We start from the raw sequence: 20,187 nt of genomic DNA on the forward strand, positions 1-20,187 counted from the left end.
CATGGCTGCAAGGATGGGGGGAAACATGGCTGCAAGGATGGGGGGAAACATGGCTGCAAGGATGGGGGGAAACATGGCTGCAAGGATGGGGGGAAACATGGCTGCAAGGATGGGGGGGAAACATGGCTGCAAGGATGGGGGGGAAACATGGCTGCAAGGATGGGGGGGAAACATGGCTGCAAGGATGGGGGGGAAACATGGCTGCAAGGATGGGGGGGAAACATGGCTGCAAGGATGGGGGGGAAACATGGCTGCAAGGATGGGGGGGAAACATGGCTGCAAGGATGGGGGGGAAACATGGCTGCAAGGATGGGGTGAAACATGCAAGGATGGGGTACATTTAGCATGAAGGGGAACATGCCAGTAAGGGGTACATTTACCAGGATGGGGGATACATTTACCAGGATGGGGGGAAATTTGCCAGGATGGGGGTACATGAACATGCCAGGATGAGGACAAATGCCAGGATGGGGAACATTTAGCAGGAAGGGGTACAATTACCAGGAAAGGAGACATTTACCAGGAAAGGGGACATTTACCAGGATAAGGCCACATGCCTGGATGAGGTACATTTACTAGGATGGGGTCATTTAACAGCATGGGGGAACATGCCAGGATGGGATACATTTACAATGATGGGGTACATTTACCAGAGTGGAGGACATTTACTAGGATGGGGCCATGATGGGGACAAATATACCAGAATGTAGGAAATATATATATGGGGATGGGGGTGATGTTTACCACGAAGTGGCCAGGAAGGGGGACAGAACTACACAATGAAGGGGAGGGGGCAACTCTTACGTCTTTATGGGATTTCAGGGTGTTCAGACTTTGAAATGTAGCTGTGGATTACAGGGCGACATCTGATTGCATTCCAGGCTAAAATCTCTGTCTAATATGCTGCAATTTTTTCCAGAAAGATCAATCCAACTGCTGTGTCTGGAAAGGGCAGGGGCTCAGCTTCAGTGTGTGGTAAGCATGAGTGTGATGTCCCCTGCTGAGGAGAAGACGGAAAAGGTAAGGTTACAATCAATTCTTTATATAATAGGATTGGTTGGCACTTCGGAAAAAAAAAATGGGTTTAGGGCTACAGTTTGGGCACTCGGCCTGTAAAAGGTTCGCCATGACTGACCTATGACGTTGAAAGCCGGAGGTATATATACTTGCTCACACTGACTTGCTGTACATTATCCTTGTCCTTAACATACTGTCCTGAGGAAGGGGGCAGAGACCCCTGAAATGCGTAGACTTGTATATGAACTTCCAATAAACGACTTGGATTAATAATTCTGACTATTGGCATTGGTGACCAGCGCGGCGGTGATCCCCGTTTTTTCCCTGTTGAAAAGTCTATGGAGAACATGGTGCAGGCAGGGAACATCTCCCTGGGAATCGCCTGTCTGCACTTGTGAAGTCCGGGTGTATAGTTATTGAGGTTCAAAGCATCAATCAAGTCTAAGAACTACGGTTGCTGCACACTAACAGTGTAGAGGCTTTGTAGCATGCAGATTGCATGGTCACGAGACGTTTCTATACGCCTCTGAATCCCATTAGTCTTGGTACCATTCAGAAATACACAGACGCCTTCATTTCATGTGGCAGATGGGATGAGGTTCAGCAGAGCACAGCACAGCTAGCACAGCACAGCACAGCACAGCACAGCTGATGAAGGCCTTCCTCATGTTATATCACAATGTGTATGTTATGGCTATAGCTTGTACACGGCACAGGTCTCCTCCACAAGCCTTCCCCACCACGTGCCAGCTACGCTCTATAGAAGCATCTATGCAATGCATTTATTATAACCAGTCCTATTATGGATCCGAGTACAAGCAAAATAAATACAGGGGTTTCCAGTTCTATAAACCTGATGACCTACCCAAAGGACATTACATTAAACTCTTATCAATATTAGTTATTACATATCAGATATAGATTAGATACATCAATATGAGTTATTAAATATCAGATATACATCAATTTTGCGGTTTATGGCTCTCTACCATCCCCTGCATTGCTTACTAGGCATGGCCATGCACCAGGGAATCTGTCGCCAGGTTTTTGCCACCTAATCTGAGAACAGCATAATGTAGGAGCAGAGACCCTGATTCCAGTGACATGTCACTTACTGGGTTAATTAGTGTAGTTTTGATAAAATCATTGATTAATCAGCAGTAGATCATTGGGACTACTTGGCCTGCTACCAGGTAGTCCAGCATATTCATGACCTCTATACAAGTGCTAGATCTACAACTCAGAAACCAATGATTTTATCAAAATGACAGCAAACAGCCCAGTAAGTGACATTGCTGGAATCAGGGTCTCTGCCTCTACAATATGCTGCTCTCAGATGGAGGAGCAAAAACCTGGTGACAGATTCCCTATAAGAGTAGCTATGCTGGGTTTTATAATTCTCTAAAGCTTCATGCCACTCATGTGAATGGGACGGGGCAGGAATACCAGACATCGTCACTAATATAAGAACTGAGTTTTGCAAGTCAGTGCAAACCAATCAGGGGTCCCTTAAAGCAGCGGGGAGCTAAGGCCAGCAGCCATCTCCTGACACCCCCATACATAGGAGCTATTGATCGGCTGAGCACTCCTGTGTGCTCTAAGAGAAAGCAAACACCTGAGATGTCGACTGGCAGCTTATCTCTGGGAGAATAATGCGATCGGTAGTCTAAAAATCGGACAGGAGCGATCGGCATATGTCTGACCATCAGTCGCCCGGCTCCACCAACACCCAGCCTGGCGGCCGAACAAGTCAATATGGGTGGGTTCAGCTGACATTAGTCTAATGTGTATGGGGGCCTTGACCTGATCTAAAACCCCTTTAAGGTTGGCAAATTTGGAAGGGACTTCCTCAATTTTACAGGATAATATCCCATCCATTAATGTGCGAATAGTTCACTCCATAAGAGCTTTACATCTGTTGGGGGAGGGGGGCTGCACTGAGATGGGTGTACACTGCGGCCATATATTCACAGGTATCCACCAGGCAAGGCAGGGAACTATTCTAAACGTGCTTTCATGGGAAAACATATTGCTGCTTCGTCTGGATCGTATTGACCCTGCTGGTGTTAATAGAGCTTCTGCTCATAGCCGTCTAGCTCATATTTCTTGTCAAAGACGACAAACAAATTCACGAAGAAACACAAAAGGTTCTCTCCCAAAGCCTCAAGATGGTCGGTAATTGAATGGCCTTAGAAATCACAAAAGCCTTATTTTTAGAGCTCTCGCTTCTTGTACAGAACAATAAACATGTGCAATGTCCACAATTAGGACAGAAGGTGGGTTTCTGCAGTCAAAGGTCTCTGCTCCTGAAGACTAAGGACGTCTACAATCAGGAGGACTGCCCTGAGCAACACATTCACTAGAAAAGCCTCAGAGCCAAAGGGAAGAATTCCAGAAAAGTAATGGAGGTCACATGGAACAAATCATGAGAAGTCAATGGTTACATCAGGAGTCGCCTTTTATCCCAGGTCTTTAGATCACAGATGCAGCCGACTTTACCACATTACCTTTAAAGCAACAAAACTTTTTTTTTGTTTTTTTAAAAGCAATGTTGTCCAGCATGGAGAGCTAGGAAACGGCAAAATTTTACCGGGAAGTATGTTTTTATTCCTCAAAAAACAACAAATTGTGTGTAAGGCTATGTGCGCACGTGTGCGTAATTCATGCAGTTACGCTGCGCTTTGTAGCGCAGCGTAACTGCATGCGTCCTGCGCCCCCTGCACAGTCTATGAAGATTATGCAGGAGACGTGCGCACGTGGCGTCTTGGAGTGCAGCGCTTCGGCTGCTGCCCGAAGCGCTGCGTTCTAAGAAGTGACATGTCACTTCTTCTGTGCGCTTTGCCGGCAGCCCCTGCTCTGTCTATGGCAGGAGCTGCAGGCAGAGCGCATGGAATCGGCTTTTTATTTTTCTACGGACATTTTCTGCAGCGATTTGAAGCGCACGTGTGCTCTTCAGATCGCTGCAGAAATTTCTGCAGGGCTAGTACGCAACGTGCGCACATAGCCTAAGTGGCTTTTAAACCCTGCTTTTCCCCAGTGTATTTGCCTGACTTTAGCTATAATGAAATCAGAACGCACTCATTTGGAGTACAGATGATGGCAGTGACCAGGTCATGTGCCACACTGAGGCTGGGTTCAGACAAGCGTATTTCATGATCTGTATACAATGGTCTTACAGTTGGTTGCTTTGCCCAAAATTAAAGTCTGAAATGTGTCTATGGCTATGTGCCCACGCTGCGGAAAATGCGCGGATTTCTCACGGAAAAGCCGCGGATTTTCCAGAAATCTGCAGCACAGCTACTCCCCAGCCATTTCTATGGCATTAGGGAAATGCTGTGCCCACGCTGCGGATTTTTCCGCAGCGGAAATTGTGCGGATTTTCGTGCGGAAAAATATGCAGCATGTCAATTATTGTTGCGGATTTCTCCGCAGGGTCCCATATACTTACCTGCCTTGATAGAGACCCGAGTCACTTTCTCCGTTCGGTGTAGCGGCAGCAGTGCGGTGGATCCAGCCAGGTACAGGAAGGAAGAGGTGGGCGTGGCCTGCACGAGCTCCGGTCATGTGACAGCCGGAGCTAGTTCAGGCCCACCTACCTCCATCACAGTGAACCAGACGCTGCCTGACAGTGACCCGGCCACCAGAAAGCGAGGTGCTGCATGATGGAGGTAAGTATGAGCACCCCGATCACTGCAGCACTTGTTCTGCATTGAGGATGCAGTGCCGAATCCATGGTACTGTATCCTCAATGCAGAATGCCTGCACCATATCCGCACGACATTCCGCTGTATATCCGCAGCATTGAAACAGAGAAAGTTCTGTTGCGGATTTCTGGGAGCTCCTGCGGAATGTCTTGCGGATATATCCACAGGACAATGTCCCCGTGGGCACATAGCCTAAATGGCTGTAAGGCTAAGTTCACACACTGCGGTTTTTTTTACGCTGCGTTTGTGCGTTTTTGGCCGCTAAAAACGCACAAAAACGCACCCGCGTTGAAAAAACGCGTAAACGCATGCGTTTTTACCGTGATTTGGTGCGTTTTTGGCTGCGTTTTGCTGCGTTTTTGATCTCTGCGTTTTGCTGCGTTTTTCCAATGCATTGCATGGGGGGGAAACGCAGAAAAACGCAGGAAAGAATTGACATGTTTATTTTTTTTTTTTTAAGCTCAAAAACGCAGCTTAAAAAAAAGTTGTGTGCGGACAGCAAAAATGAAAACTCAGACTTTGCTGGGGAAGCAAAGTCATGCAGTTTTGAGGCCAAAAACGCACCCGAAAACGCGCAAAAACGCACTGTGCGCACATAGCCTAAGTCTGGCTCAGAGACCCAAGGTCAGTCATTGTGGTCCACATTCAGACTGGGAAATGTGCTTGTTTAAACCCGGTATACGTCTGTGGATAAGCAACTGGAGGAGACTATTCTAAGCACAGCACTCAGAGGAGACAGGCACTGACCCTTTCACTGCCATCAGCTGTACTCCATGAGTATGTCAAGGAGCTAAACAACCCCTTTATCGTGACAAAGTCCCACCTTTCTAAGAAGTCAGGTTGCCCCTGAAATCGTTCTATTTCCATCATCGAGTCGAGCTACACACTTTTCTCATCAGTACAAGGAGATGAAAACCATACAAATAACCAGGAGATCAAGTACTGAAAGGCCCACACGAACCCACCAAGATCGGAAACAGTTTCATTTTAAAAGCCATTTACAAAGCTTTAAAAGGGAAATCGATCCCCTGGGTCAACCCTTTAAAACAGTTTATATGGGCATGTACATAGGTGAAAGGTAAATGCATTGGTAACTTTGTATCCTCTACCTGTTGCCTGAATCCAGAGAAAGCCACAATTTATACAATTAAAGCAATAAATAGCCATGATGTGCACCCAGAAGAGGACGGGTGTGCTCGGTGACTGGCAGCACAAGCACTATAGAGCTGAGGTGAGTGTCATTGGATTTCCTGGCTGGCGCCTGTCATCACAGACACATAGAGCTGTCACTCAGAGGGTGGCGCTAAGGACAGAAGTATATCAGGAAGCAGAGACTTGTTATGTGCTCTGAGCGGACCGTCTCCTCATTAGCATATTGCAAAAATCATGGATTTGTTCGGATTCAGGCAATGGATAGCGGATATAAAAAGGTACCAGTGCATTTATCTTTCATCGACATACATGGTTTGGGAGGGCAGATCGTGCTGACGGATTCCCTTTAAGACTAGGTTCATCTTTATGCTGCACGTCGAGCACTACGTTGGGGTTTCTGTAGAATTACAGGACTAAGAAGGCCGGTAATGTGAGCATTACTTACATCTTTACTTCTATAACACAGAATTGGAATGGCTGACAGAATGGAAAGTATAAAAATAATTTACCTCAAAGCAGAGCTTCCCTTTCTCAATAGCCCTCCGCTAATCATGTCAGCCAAAGACCTTAACAGGACGTGCATGCAGGAGTGGCCTCGTCGCCACCTTTACTAGAGGTTTACACCCTCAAGTATAAAATATATGAAATATGTCCTATAAACGCCAGGCCTCGGGGCCTCCAGCACTGTGTGTTTAGGACATTCATCGGCCAGAACTTTTTGCAGTCTGTTTCCCGTCCTGCAAATCATCAGTAGGAGAGAAGATGGAAACAGGAGGGGAGTCCACAAACTGATATTAATCACATTCCAGCTTCCCACTGTCTGCTCACAAATATTTCCAGCTGTTCGATGGAAAATGCTCTCAATTCATTCCAGGAACAAGGATTGGAGCCCTATGACCTCGGGATGAAAACCATGGGGCTGACACATCTGCGGGCCATCATCCGCTATACAATATGAGGCGAATTACAGGTTAGACTCCTCAGTGCTGAAATGTCCTCTAGAAGTCAGGAGCACTATGTCTATACAAATCCTGCAGGCACTGACCGTTCAGCCAATGTTTTCTCCATAAATTATACTCCAAAAGAATGTCCTGTGTTCTATATAGAGTGAAGAGCGCACACCTGAGAATGGCAAGGTCCTATGCTGGGCGATGATACCTTCACAATCAACACTCTGCGTATGTAATGTATTTCCACGTCTTAAAGAACACTACAAGCCGCATCCACACAGAAATTCCCCTGCAGCGTGGATTTTCCCCACAGATTTGACCCCTTTTAGGCATGATATTTACAGTGTTTTTGATACTGCAGATTTTTTGCACCTATTAGCTTACTTGTGTTTTTATATTGCATTCTTCCACATTTGTCATTTTTTTTTTTTAGTGTTGTCATGTTTTAGGCCTCCAACACATCCGTGAAAATCACGCACGTGCCGCGAAACACAGTTAATTTCCCCTGCGTGTTGCGTTTGGTAAGTACGTGTCTCCGGTATGTGCGGGCCACGTGTGTTCTCCGTGTGCTATCCGCGATAACAGACGGGGAACCAGTAATTTACGTACTCACGTGGTCCTTGCTGCTGTCCGTGGTGCTGATCTCCGGTCTCCGGTCCTGCCGACTCCCCGCTGCTGCCAGTGAAGTGAATATTAAATGAGCATAATGAGCGGCGGTCGGCAGCAAGTGGCAGAGACAGGAGAAGGTGAGTAGATTTTTTTTTTTTTCTCTGACATGTGAGTTTTTTCCAGGACGTGTCACACGGGACCGCATCCACACTACACCCGTGTGGTATGGGTAAGGGCCGTGTGACACCCGTGATGCCGGCGAAAACGTGGACATGTCGAGCGTGTTTGAAAACGCACACGTACAAACGACAGGGACACACGTTCCGTGTGGTTTTACGTGTGTGTGCCTGCTACCATAGGGTAGCATTGGTGTACATGTCTCTGTGCCGCCGATGCGTGCAAAAACGTACCAAACACATACCGGCGGCACGGATGTGTGTTTTAGGCCTTAAATAAAGTCACTTTATATTTGATACTTCCGCGTTTAATTTTTACCTGTGGATCTTCTGCATGTAATACAATCCTTTGAGGCAAATCGGCACAATCATAGACATGTGGCGGATATGTATTTTTATTTTGCCTGCAAATTTCTGCAACTAATGCGAGTCTATGAGGAGACTCCGCACATATAGCTTAGTGTAACCGCAAAAGAAAAGGACTTGGAAACACGCACTGTAGGTTAGTTTACCCGGAGTGGTATAAAAAAAAATAAATAAAAACACAACACAGCGGGTTCGAGTTCTATAAATCACCATGCACGTCGCTGTAAGATGCTGCGACCCAGAGCAACAGGATTCAACGAAGCTGACGAGAACAGAGCCCGAGACACAGATCTTAAAAGGTGCGCCTATACACATTAAAGGGAACCTGTCGGGTCCAATATGCACCCAGTACCACGAACAGTTCTGGGTGCATATTGCTAATCCCTTCCCAACTGTCCCTGTATACACTAGCATAGATAAAGAGATCTTTAGAAAAAGTATTTCTAAACATCTTTTACCGTATGCTAATAAGCGAGGGCACTAGTCCCCTGGGTGTTAGTGCCCTGGCCAGTTGCCACCATTAGCATGTTAGTATGCCCCTGTGGGCGTCTTATGTTAATGAATGTGCAGCGTCAGAGGATGATCTCACCTCTCCACCGCGATCATGTTCGACAGGGAATTTCGGCTCAGTGCGCATGACCCAAACTCCGGAGACATGTGCACTGAGCTGAAATCCCCCGTTGGACGTGATGGCGGTGGAGAGGTGAGTGAGATCATCCTGTGACGCTGCCGATTCATTAGCATGATAGCAAACCCACAGGGATGTACTAACATGCTAATGTGGGCGACTGGCAAGGGTAACTAACACCCAGGGGACTAGTGCCATCACTCATTAGCATACAATATAAGATCTTTAGAAATACTTTTTCTAAAGATCCCTTTATCTATGCTAGTGTATACAGGGGCGGTTAGGCAGGGATTAGCAGTATACACCCAGAACTGCTCGTGGTTCTGGGTGCATATTGCACCTGACAGGTTCCCTTTAAAGTCAGCAAAATTCAGTGGGATTGGCCAACGACTAATGCCATAACACCAACGCCGATTTAATAATTATTACCCAACTAGCGGAGAGGTTCAAACTTCTATAGTCTGGAATACCCCTTAAATTCTTATTATAAAATTATTTTTTTCATGGAAAAAGGAAAGAAAATAGTACATCTGGGAATCCTCTGGATATAATAAAAAATAACTTTTATTCCAATATTAAAAATAGACACATTACACGGGCAACTCAATACTAATACAGGTGGCCGGTTACAAAAGACAACTCGTTTCCCCGCACTGTCGCCTTCCTCAGGTCTATAACATTGTTTCATAATCTATAGAAGAAAGGTATAAAGCATCGTACTATCCCCGCATAAAAAAAGGATTCCCTATGGATCGAGCACCTGGGCATTTACTTCCTCAAGCTTCACGTTCCTTTCAAATAAAGCTCTTTACAAGTTATTAGACCTTCGCGGTCACAGTAGACGAGGCGCAGAGCGTCTCATGTTATAGGCATAAAACAGACATAAAAAAGAAGAGTCACAAAAGGATCCGACAAACTTTTGTCATTGGTCAATGAAAAAAACACAGACTGTTAAATGTGCACGGTGAACACAATGAAGGAGAATGAATGAGAATGGCTGATGGACTTTCTAAATGGTATTCTCTAGTGATGAGCGAGCACTACAATGCTCGGGTGTTCAGTACCCGTAATGAGCCGGTCGTATGCCCGGATGGGCCTCATCTTATATAAAGAGTATAATGGAAGCCAATAAAGAACGAGCATTTTTTGGTAAGATGAGTTCCCCATTGACTTCCATTATACTTGAGTCGCGCCCAACAGAGCATCCAACTGCTGGTTACGAGTACCGAGCAGCCGAACACCGTAGTGCTCGCTCATCACTAGTAATTTTATTTTATTAAAACCTTGTTTTTCCCCCTCCTGCAATATTCTTAATTATATATAGGATAGATGACAACCCAAAAAGTCAGCATGCAGGAGAAGATTCCTGGCCACAGGAATTACACCCCCAAGAGAGGAATAAAAGAAGCCCATTCCATGGCTGATCCTGCAGCTGTGTGCCCCAATGGCACCGAGCAATATCAACAAACAGCACTGAGAAAAGCTCTCATCAAAGACTGAAAAATTCCAAAACAGTAGGGTGAGGTCACTGGTTAATTAAGATCAGAAACAAATAACTGCAAAGAATTTCCTCTCTGTGACTCACAAATCAGAGCCGTACAGCACAGACCATGCAGCAGACAAGGTGCTGCCCACATGCAGGAAAATGTGGCATGGCGCCAGAGTAAATATATAAGTAACAATAAATGATAGGAACGCTAATACTAAAAAGTGAATACAACCCTTAAGCTGGTGTCACACTAAACGACAGCGACAACGACGTCGCTGTTACGTCACCATTTTCTGTGACGTTGCAGCTACGTCCCGTCGCTGTCGCTGTGTGTGACATCCAGCAACGACCTGGCCCCTGCTGTGAGGTCGCCGGTCGTTGCTGAATGTCCAGCTTCATTTTTTGGTCGTCACTCTCCCGCTGTGACACACACATCGCTGTGTGTGACAGCGAGAGAGCGACGAAATGAAGCGAGCAGGAGCCGGCACTGGCAGCTGCGGTAAGCTGTAACCAGCGTAAACATCGGGTAACCAAGGGAAGACCTTTCCCTGGTTACCCGATGTTTACGCTGGTTACCAGCCTCCGCTCTTGCTGCCAGTGCCGGCTCCTGCACTGTGACATGTGTTTGCAGTATGCATCGGGTAATTAACCCGATGTGTGCTGCAGGAGAGCAAGGAGCCAGCGCTAAGCGCGGCTCCCTGCTCTCTGAACTGTGACATGTAGCTGCAGCACACATCGGGTTAATTAACCCGATGTGTGCTGCAGGAGAGCAAGGAGCCAGCGCTAAGCGCGGCTCCCTGCTCTCTGAACTGTGACATGTAGCTGCAGCACACATCGGGTTAATTAACCCGATGTGTGCTGCAGGAGAGCAAGGAGCCAGCGCTAAGCGCGGCTCCCTGCTCTCTGAACATGTAGCACAGCGACGTTATGATCGCTGCTTCTGCTGTGTTTGACAGCTAAGCAGCGATCATAACAGCGACTTACAAGGTCGCTGTTACGTCACCGAAAATGGTGACGTAACAGCGACGTCGTTGTCGTTTAGTGTGACACCAGCTTTACACAGAGCTGTCAGATTACAGAGCTTATCTAGAGATGGAGGTACAAGTGGGTGCTCAACACTCCTACAATAAAGCACGCTGGAGGGGGACTTGGAGAAAAGTAGTCCGTAGATTTCAGGTATTCAGCAGAAAAAAGGGTAATGCTTGGGGTACTATAGGCGGATTCTAGCTTCCACTACCAAGTGACCTGTAAAATGTTTGAAGCCACAGAGAAGGATCCATACTACAGGCTTTCTTGGAATAAGTACAATTTTTATTGACATCATCAGGGTTGGATCAAGTCCTTCTTCATTGTCTCAGACTAGTGGAGCACAAACACCCTTCAGATGATCTCCCACGTTTAGCATCATCAGGAGAGGTCAGGGCGGCTCTATCAAATGTTACGGCACAGTATAGAGAGGTTTAATGGATCCATTGTTGATAAAGTCAAAAGTAATGGGTCAACTCCAACAGAAAGGGCCCGATTCATCAACTGTGATTGTTTTTTTTTTTTTAAAAGGAACCAACCATCAGGATTTTCATATATAAAGTAAAGCCATTGCTATACTGGTGCTAGGATGCTGAATGTAAGCATAATTTTTGTTCAGAGATTGGGTGTTTTATTTCAGATATATGTGCAAGTAAAGTTCCAGCAATGCACTGCTGTTTGATTGACAGGTGCGAAAAAGGAATAGAATATGTGGGTCGGGTCTCGATATCTATTCCCACCCCGGTATGTCTGCCTGCACCAGAACTAAGATCTATGACGGCGACAGGGGGAGGAAGGCCAGGCAGGCAGACAGGGGTGGGAATGAATAGCAAAACCAGGCCCACATATTCCCGGCCTGTTGCACCTGTCAATCAAATAGCAGTGCATTGCTGGAACGTTACTTGCTCATATTTCTGAAATAACATGTGATCTCAGAACAAAAGCTATGCTTACATTCAGCATCCTAGCTCCAGTATAGCACTGGCTTTACTTTATATATGAAAATCCTGCTGGTGGGTTCTTTAAGTCCCTTTTTTTGTCTTGTGGTATACACTGACATTATTTGTACCAAATTCATCTATATGGCACACTTAGTTAAAGAATTTTGCGTGAAAATATTCTTTATTCTGTTCTTCAACCATTTTAGAGAAAAAAACTTGCATGTTCTGCTAAAATTATTCCAAATTTATTAATGTACATGAAATCACTCCATGGGGCGAGGTGGAGGGTCTGGAGTGATTTCATGGACAAAAATAAATATGTGATTTGTAAAAGGTACTATTGATAAATTGGTCAAAAACCATCAGAAAACCCCACACAATGCCCACAAAAACAAAAAACATGCTAGCACATTTAAAATGGGTCAAATTACCGTATTTTTCGCTTTATAAGACGCACCCCCAAATTTGGTGAAGGAAAAGAGATTTTTTTTTAATGTTAAATGGGGTCCATCTTATAATGCCAGTGTCCGTCTAACAAATCATATAGGGTATATGTCCCTCATAGCCCCCCATCCTAATATTAGCCCCCTCAATCTGAATATGGCCCCCTTATATTGAATATAGCCCCCTTGTGCTGGGACACGTCCCCCAGTGATGCCACATGTCCCCCATTGATGACACACATCCCCTATTGCTGGCACATGTCCCCTATTTAATGGCACATGTTCCCCTGTGCTGCCCATGGCCCCCTATGGATTGCACACGTCCCCCTGTGCTGCCCATGGCCACTATAGATGGCACACCTCCCCTGTGTTAGATATGGCCCCCATGTGTGCTGCCCATGGCCCCTATAGATGGTACACCTCCCCTGTGTTAGATATGCCCCCCATGTGTGCTGCCCATGGCCCCTATAGATGGCACACCTCCCCTGTGTTAGATATGGCCCCCATGTGTGCTGCCCATGGCCCCTATAGATGGCACACCTCCCCTGTGTTAGATATGGCCCCCATGTGTGCTGCCCATGGCCACTATAGATGGCATACCTCCCCTGTTAGATATAGCCCCCATGTGTGCTGCCCATGGCCCCTATAGATGGCACACCTCCCCTGTGTTAGATATGGCCCCCCATGTGTGCTGCCCATGGCCACTATAGATGGCACACCTCCCCTGTTAGATATGGCCCCCATACTGCTGCCCATGGCCACTGTAGATGGCACACCTCTCCTGTGTTAAGATATGGCCCCATGCTGCTGCCCATAGTAAAATAAAACACTCTTTCCTTACCTTCTCAGCGCTGTCCCTCTTCGTGTCTCCCTCCATGCTGCTGCTCCTCCTCCACTTCCTGGTTCTTGCAGCCGGTCTTGTGATCGGCACAGCAGAGTGATATCATCTCTGCGTGCCTGATCACAGACAGCAGCAGCAGAGACACCGGGAGATAAGCGCTGGAGGTAAGTAAAGCTTTTTTTATTTTACTATGGGCAGCAGTATGGGGGCCATACCTAACACAGGGGCGATCAAAGGAGGGCGCAGGAGATATAATATGCGCCGCTGCCCCAGCCCATCGCCGCGGTGCGGTTTCAGCACCACGGTGATGGACAGCGGCAGTGCATATTATATGAGTGGGAGCAGGAGATCTAACGCTGCCTCCTGCAGCTTTCACAAGCGCCCAGCACTGCTCCAGAGCTGCCCCCACCTCCCCTGGACCCTGCAGTAATAAATAAATGTAATATAATATAATATATATCTATATATATCCCCCCCGTATATTTGGATTATAAGACGCACCCCCTACTTCCCCCCAAAATTTGGTGGAACAAAAGTGTGTCTTATAAAGCGAAAAATACGGTAAATGAAAGCCAGGCAAGAAACAAACCAAGAACTAGACAAAAAAAAGGCACAAAATCTAATAATGAATAGGGCTCAAAATCTGTGAAGCACCACTCATGGGTTATATCAGCTCTGGAGTGGTGCTTTAAAGGGAACCTGACAGGTACAATATGCAGCCAGGACCGCGAGCACATAAAAAGAAAATAACAGGTCACCAGACAGCAGGCATATGGGTGCATTGCTCGAAACCCTGGACCGGCAATCAGTTGGTCATGATTAAGAGCAGTCCATCTGCTTGAAACGCGTAGACCTGCGTGTCTACACATGCTTCCATGAAACTTGTTTTATGGGGTTTTTTTTTTTTTTAGCTTTTTTCATTAAAACTTAAATTTTATTACATTTGACGGAGGCTGGAGTTTTCCACCACTTTTTCTGCATATTGCTAATCCCTGCCTTACCGTCCCTGTATACATTAGCATAGATAGAGAGCTTTAATAATGCTGACCCTCCCTGTGAATGCTCTTTTCTTGCACTCTTCTACAGGCAAATAAAAAAAAAAAGTAAGAATTATGAGGATTAGTCATGCTTCTCTTAGGTCAGCAGTTTTACTGTATATATGATCATAAAACTCATTAAATAAAGGCTCTTACTAATACACGCTTTTCCTTTACATGTCTTTCCAGCGAGTTTAGGGGCACAGCTTATTAGAATAAATAATGAACTAATGGATAAACTGTAAAGGACAATGTACTGTACATGGGGAGCAACGAGCAGGGCATGCGCCTCTGTGGCAGATACACCCTGCAGAATAGGCTTTATTGCCAGTCGGCTATTACAGGAGTGGTTTCGATTGGCAACACCTCTTGTTAGACGCCAACCATAAACCTAATAATCAGCCTAGCAGCCGTCAGCACTTCTCTGTCTGTACGGCCATGATTAGAGGATAGAAGGGGCGGCCGTGGGGACTGTCCTGTAACACATATTGCCAAAATGATGATGAATGTTCAGATGGATAATGCTCATAGCTGGTATCGACAATATGTAAGCGCACCGCCTGCCATGTCTGTGGCCTTACACTGCCGTTACATGGAGATATTTGCTTTATGAGCTGCAAATCAAACTTCTAGATTTCCTGCAAAAACCCTGTCACAGGCAAGTTAGAGACTAAACGCACCTCACACACGTCCAGAAATCGTCCATTAGAACGGGTCCAGCAGCAATCTGTTGGTAAAAGAGTTGGCCAAACACGACTTTTTTTTTTTTTTACATTTTTTAACATCGGAGTCTACAGAAACGAGATCCATTAACTATTTGTTATTACTCTTCAATTTGAAACTGCTCTAGTAAGTAGAAAAAACAGATCCGTTACAAATGAAAGAAAAAAGGATGTCTAAACTGCAATCACTTAACGGATCAGTTTTACATAGAATCTATTGTTAAAAAAAACAGATACAGCTAAAATTAATAAAAAAAAAAAAATAAAAATAAAAAAAGGGGATGAAAAAAGTTGTGTTTACACAACTTTTTTCCCAAGAGATTGCAGCTACATGTGAACTCAGCCTAAAGGCCCAGTCACACATAACGACTTACCAGCGATCCCGAAAACGATGCGACCTGATAGGGATCGCTAGTAAGTCGCTGGTGAAATGTCACACAGTCAGATCTTACCAGCGATGCAGCAACCTGTATAATGATCTCAGCAGTCACTGTGACCCTGTCACACAGTGTCAAACACAGCGATGTGTCCTGCCCAGCAGGACATCGCCTTTGAAGAAAATGGCCTGGACCATTCTGCAACGACTAGAGATCTCACACTAATGTTCTGCACAGTCCGTAGTAAGGGTGCGTGTGTTTTACATGTGCCGTCCATGTGACATGTGGCTAGCACACGGACATCATGAGCTTGTATACTTACCTGTCCCCGGCACTGCCATCTGCGGCACTGCCATCTGCGGCACTGCCATCTGCGGCACTGCCATCTGCGGCACTGCCATCTGCGGCACTGCTGCTGTTAACTTCCTGGTCCAAGTAAGTGCAGTGAATATGCATTGAGTATAATGAGCTGACCCGGAAGCAACAGCAGAGGCAGAGACAGCAGTGCTGGAGACAGGTAAGTATAGAAATTCTTTATTTTTATGTCCCCTATGTTTACTCCAGTACATGTCACACGGATCACATCAGCATGCGGTTTATGTGACACCCGTGCTGCCGGCAAAGAGCGGACAAGTCTCCATGTGGACGGACACATGATCCATGTCAAATCACGAACGTGTGCGCAGACCAACTGATTTTAATGAGTCTACACGTGTGTCCGTGTCTCTAGCACATGTGAATATCGACGTCACATGTACAGGAGACACAAATGTGTGAAGGAGGCCTAACAGATAACATAATATCGAATACAGTAATAGTGGAACAGAAAACTCCCTGTCCTACTCTCGGCACAGGTGATGACCTGCTCCCCTACCCTGCACTCATCTGTATTAAATGCACCTGTTTAAACATCTTTTCCTGTATAAAAGACATCTGTCCACACAATCAATCACACTCCACCCTCTCCACCATGGCCAAGACCAAAGAGCTCGCTAAGGACCTCAGGGACAAGATTATAGACCAGCACAAAGCTGGAATGGGCTACGGGGACAATAGGCAAGCAGCTTGGTGAGATGGTAACAAGTGTTGGATCAATTATTAGAAAATGGAAGAAACACAGGATGACTGTCAATCTTACTCTGTCTGGGGCTCCATGAAAGACCTCGCTTCATGGAGTAAGGATGATTCTGAGAAAGGTCAGGAATCAGCCTAGAACTACACGGGAGGACCTAATTAATGGCCTGAAGAGAGCTGGGACTGCAGTCTCAAAGATTAGCATTAGTAACACACTACAGTCATGAATTAAAACCCCGCAGGGCATGCACGGTCCCCCTTCTCATGACAACACCAGGTCCGTTCAAAATTCACCAATGCCCATCTGGATGATCCAGAGGAGGCAAAAGAAAAGGGACATGTGGTCAGATGAGACGAAAATAGAACTTTAGCATCAACTCCACTCACCATGTTTGGAGGAAGAATAACAGTGAGTACAACCTTCAATAACACTGTCCCTACTGTGAAGCACAGGGGTGGAAACATACATTAGGGGTGCTTTTCTACAAAGGGGACAGGACAACTGAAGGGAGAAAGGATGGATGGGGTCATATCTCGAGATTTTGGCCAACAACCTCCTTCTCCCAGTAAGAGCATTGAAGATGGGTCGTGGCTGGGTCTTCCAGCCCACAATCTTCGGAGGAAGCTGAAACTCAATGTTGAGCAGCGACAGCCCCGAAACCTGAGAGATGTGTATGGAGGAGTGGGCAAAACCCCTGCTGCAGGGTGTGCAAAACTAAGAACTACTGGAAACCTCTGACCTCTAGAATTGCAAACAAAGGTTTCTGTACTAAAGTTCTGTTTTTCTCCCCATTGAAGAAGAAAGAAGACCGACCGCAGCAGCTTCAGTGCCTGAAAAACTTTATTGTAGTTGCAGGTGCATTATAAAATCAGCAGTACGGGACCGAGATGCAGGATCCCTCACCTGAGGACGACGGCCGTTTCGCCTGCAAATCAGGCTTCCACGGGTCCATTATTATGGAGGTTATGGACAGCACCAGTACTTTATCATCAGAGACTTCAGGTGTGCAGGTGGGCCGAGAGGATGCGGCTTCTTTCATTGAGGAATGCAACACGAAAAAAGATACTGAGGTACTGAGTGGACCCGTGGAAGCCTGATTTGCAGGCGAAACGGCCGTCATCCTCAGGTGAGGGATCCTGCATCTCGGTCCCGTACTGCTGATTTTATAATGCACCTGCAACTACAATAAAGTTTTTCCGGCACTGAAGCTGCTGCGGTCGGTCTTCTTTCTTCTTCCATGGATGGATTTGGACTTTCTCCTTTTCCGACCAGCACGCTCTGACCGGACCTTCTCTGAACTGAGAGCTGCCTTCCTCACACATGGATTTACCGTTCAAGGTAACACAGATGGTTTGAGTGGTGCAGGATTTATTTCTACCGCTGCTGCAGTTCTGTTTTTCTATTGTATCAAATACTTATTTCATACAAAATGCAAATTATTTAAAAATCATACAATGTGATTTTCTGTATTTTTAGGGGAGGAATAGGTGTGTCATAGTTGAAATGTACCCATGATAAAAATCTCCAGTCTACGTAGGTGGGAAAACTTGCAAAGTATCAAATATATATACACACACAGTATATACATATATCGGAGAGTGTGATTACCGCCGGCACACAAACCCTGATCTGTCACTCCAGACTCACTCCTCTATAAGTGTGTGTGTGTATATATATGTGTGAGTTGTGCCGGGGGTAATCAAACACAATGAAATCACAGACACGTATGCCAGCCCAGGGGTGTGGGGACAATGTCTGGCTGACACATGGCACACTTATGAATACACGCACAGACATCCTGGGCACGGGGCATCTCCACCCAATGACACTAATTTTCCATATCAGATACAAGCACTGCCGTCACATTAGATGGATGGGGCAGATGTAACGTAGCTGGGAGCACAGGTAAGTGATCCAGCTCATGGCTGGACCAGGCAGAGGGGCACTGGGCCATGGATGCCCCTGATCACTGGGCAGTACATGTGGCAGCCGTGCCCTCTGCCTTCCCGGGGCAGGAGCAGCACTGTACAGTGACCGGCACTCCCTCCAGCTGTGTCCCCACCGGTCCTGGTCCCAGGGGCTGACACCAGAGAGCAGCAGCCTGACATGCCGCGCAGGTACCTCTAGCAGCTCTCGGTGCAGGTGCGGTCAGGGCTGTGTCTCCTCCGCACACTTCCTGCTCCTCTCCAGGAGTTGGTGAGCAGAGTCCCCGGCTGGAGCTCCGGTCAGTAACGTTCAGCCCTCCGTCCCCGGTAAGCACACGCCTGGACACAGTAGCAGCGCCTTACCCGGTGTAACGCGCCCAGCACCGCAGTCAGGAAGCCGCCAGCACCCACCGAACGCTACTCTCCAAGAGCAAGCTGCTCCGGCCGCGGCAGAGCGCAGGCGCAGACACGCCCAGAAACCAGCGCGCGGAGGACGCCGGGAGTTGTAGTGTGGAGGAGTCACCGGTTTGGAATGTCTGCAGTAGTAGACGAGAATGATGGGTGTGATAGTGCTAATAGCGGCGGCTGTACGGACCACTCATCCGGTGTCATCTACTCTGTATGCACCGGTGTATACTCAAGAATGGCGGCTGTCACCGGTTATTCATGAAACTGTCCGATACTAATGACCTCACCATTATATACAGTCATACTAAAGACATTAGTATTGGGATTCAATTCTGGGAGACCAAATACATCATGATTTTTTATGTTTATCTTTTTTTAAAAGTTACAATTGTAATTGTTTTTCAATATTTTTTAGAAATTTTATAGGCAGATATTCATCTTAGGGTAAGTTCACACAGTGCGTTTTTCGCGGCGTTTCTGCGCAGTTTTCGGGTGTGTTTTTGCTCAGAAAACTGCAGGACTTTGCTTCCCCAGCAAAGTCTATGAGTTTTCATTTTTGCTGTCCGCACACATCTGTTTTTTTCAGCTGCGTTTTTGTGGTGCCACAAAAACGCAGCATGTCAATTATTCCCGCGTTTTTCACTGCGCTTTTCATCCATTGAGTGCAATGGGATGTTGAAAGACGCAATGAGAAACGCAAATAGCTGCGTTTTGGTGCGTTTCTCAGACCAAAAATGCAGCTATAAACGCAGGAGGTGGGTAGTAAAGTGACGTGTACAGGAAGAGGATTCCTTCTATCAGTATATACAGAAGCGTGAATCCTCCCGGTACCGTCACCGCCGCTTCCACCTCCCGTCCTGTGCATGTCAGCTGCCGTGCGGCGCCATGTACAGGCAGGAGGTGGAAGCGGCAACGAAAACAAAAGTGAACAGTAGGAAAAAAAAAAAAATTCATACTCATCTATCTGCAGACTCCCAGTGCCATGCCCGCTCCCATCTCCTCTCACGGTATCGCCACCCCCGCTCCGGGTGTGTGCAGACGGCCGGGAAACCTCCGATGGATGCAGGACCTGGCGATGGATCACCTGATGCAGTCACCTGACGCATCAGGTGATCGTAAGTATCGCGGTGACGCGGGCGCCCGGCCGGTTTAAGCTATCAGCGGATGCGTCAGGAGACTTCATCCCTGATTACCGGCAGCTGCTGCAGCGATCGGACAGGATCAGACTCCTCCAATCGCTGCAGAAGCTGCCGGTAATCAGCACATAAGTGAGTATTTTTTTTTTTTTTGCACCGATGCAT

The 20,187-nt window shown here is 46.6% G+C and overlaps 1 protein-coding gene across 2 annotated transcripts in view; it reads right to left on the minus strand.

The window, feature by feature from the left end:
• LOC142303916 (tropomodulin-3-like) overlaps positions 1-18,931 on the minus strand; it is a 116,983-nt gene extending 98,052 nt beyond the window's left edge. Inside the window, exon 1 of one of the 2 annotated variants that reach the window (XM_075345785.1) lies at positions 18,842-18,931. The gene's annotated coding sequence lies outside the window, so the exon portion shown is untranslated. Of the gene's footprint in view, positions 1-18,674; positions 18,759-18,841 lie in introns of those variants that run through there. The other variant, XM_075345786.1, reaches the window with a different exon arrangement.
• Between the last annotated feature and the right edge of the window lie 1,256 nt (positions 18,932-20,187).

Source organism: Anomaloglossus baeobatrachus, chromosome 4 (assembly GCF_048569485.1).
Source record: "Anomaloglossus baeobatrachus isolate aAnoBae1 chromosome 4, aAnoBae1.hap1, whole genome shotgun sequence".
NCBI lineage: Eukaryota > Metazoa > Chordata > Amphibia > Anura > Aromobatidae > Anomaloglossus > Anomaloglossus baeobatrachus.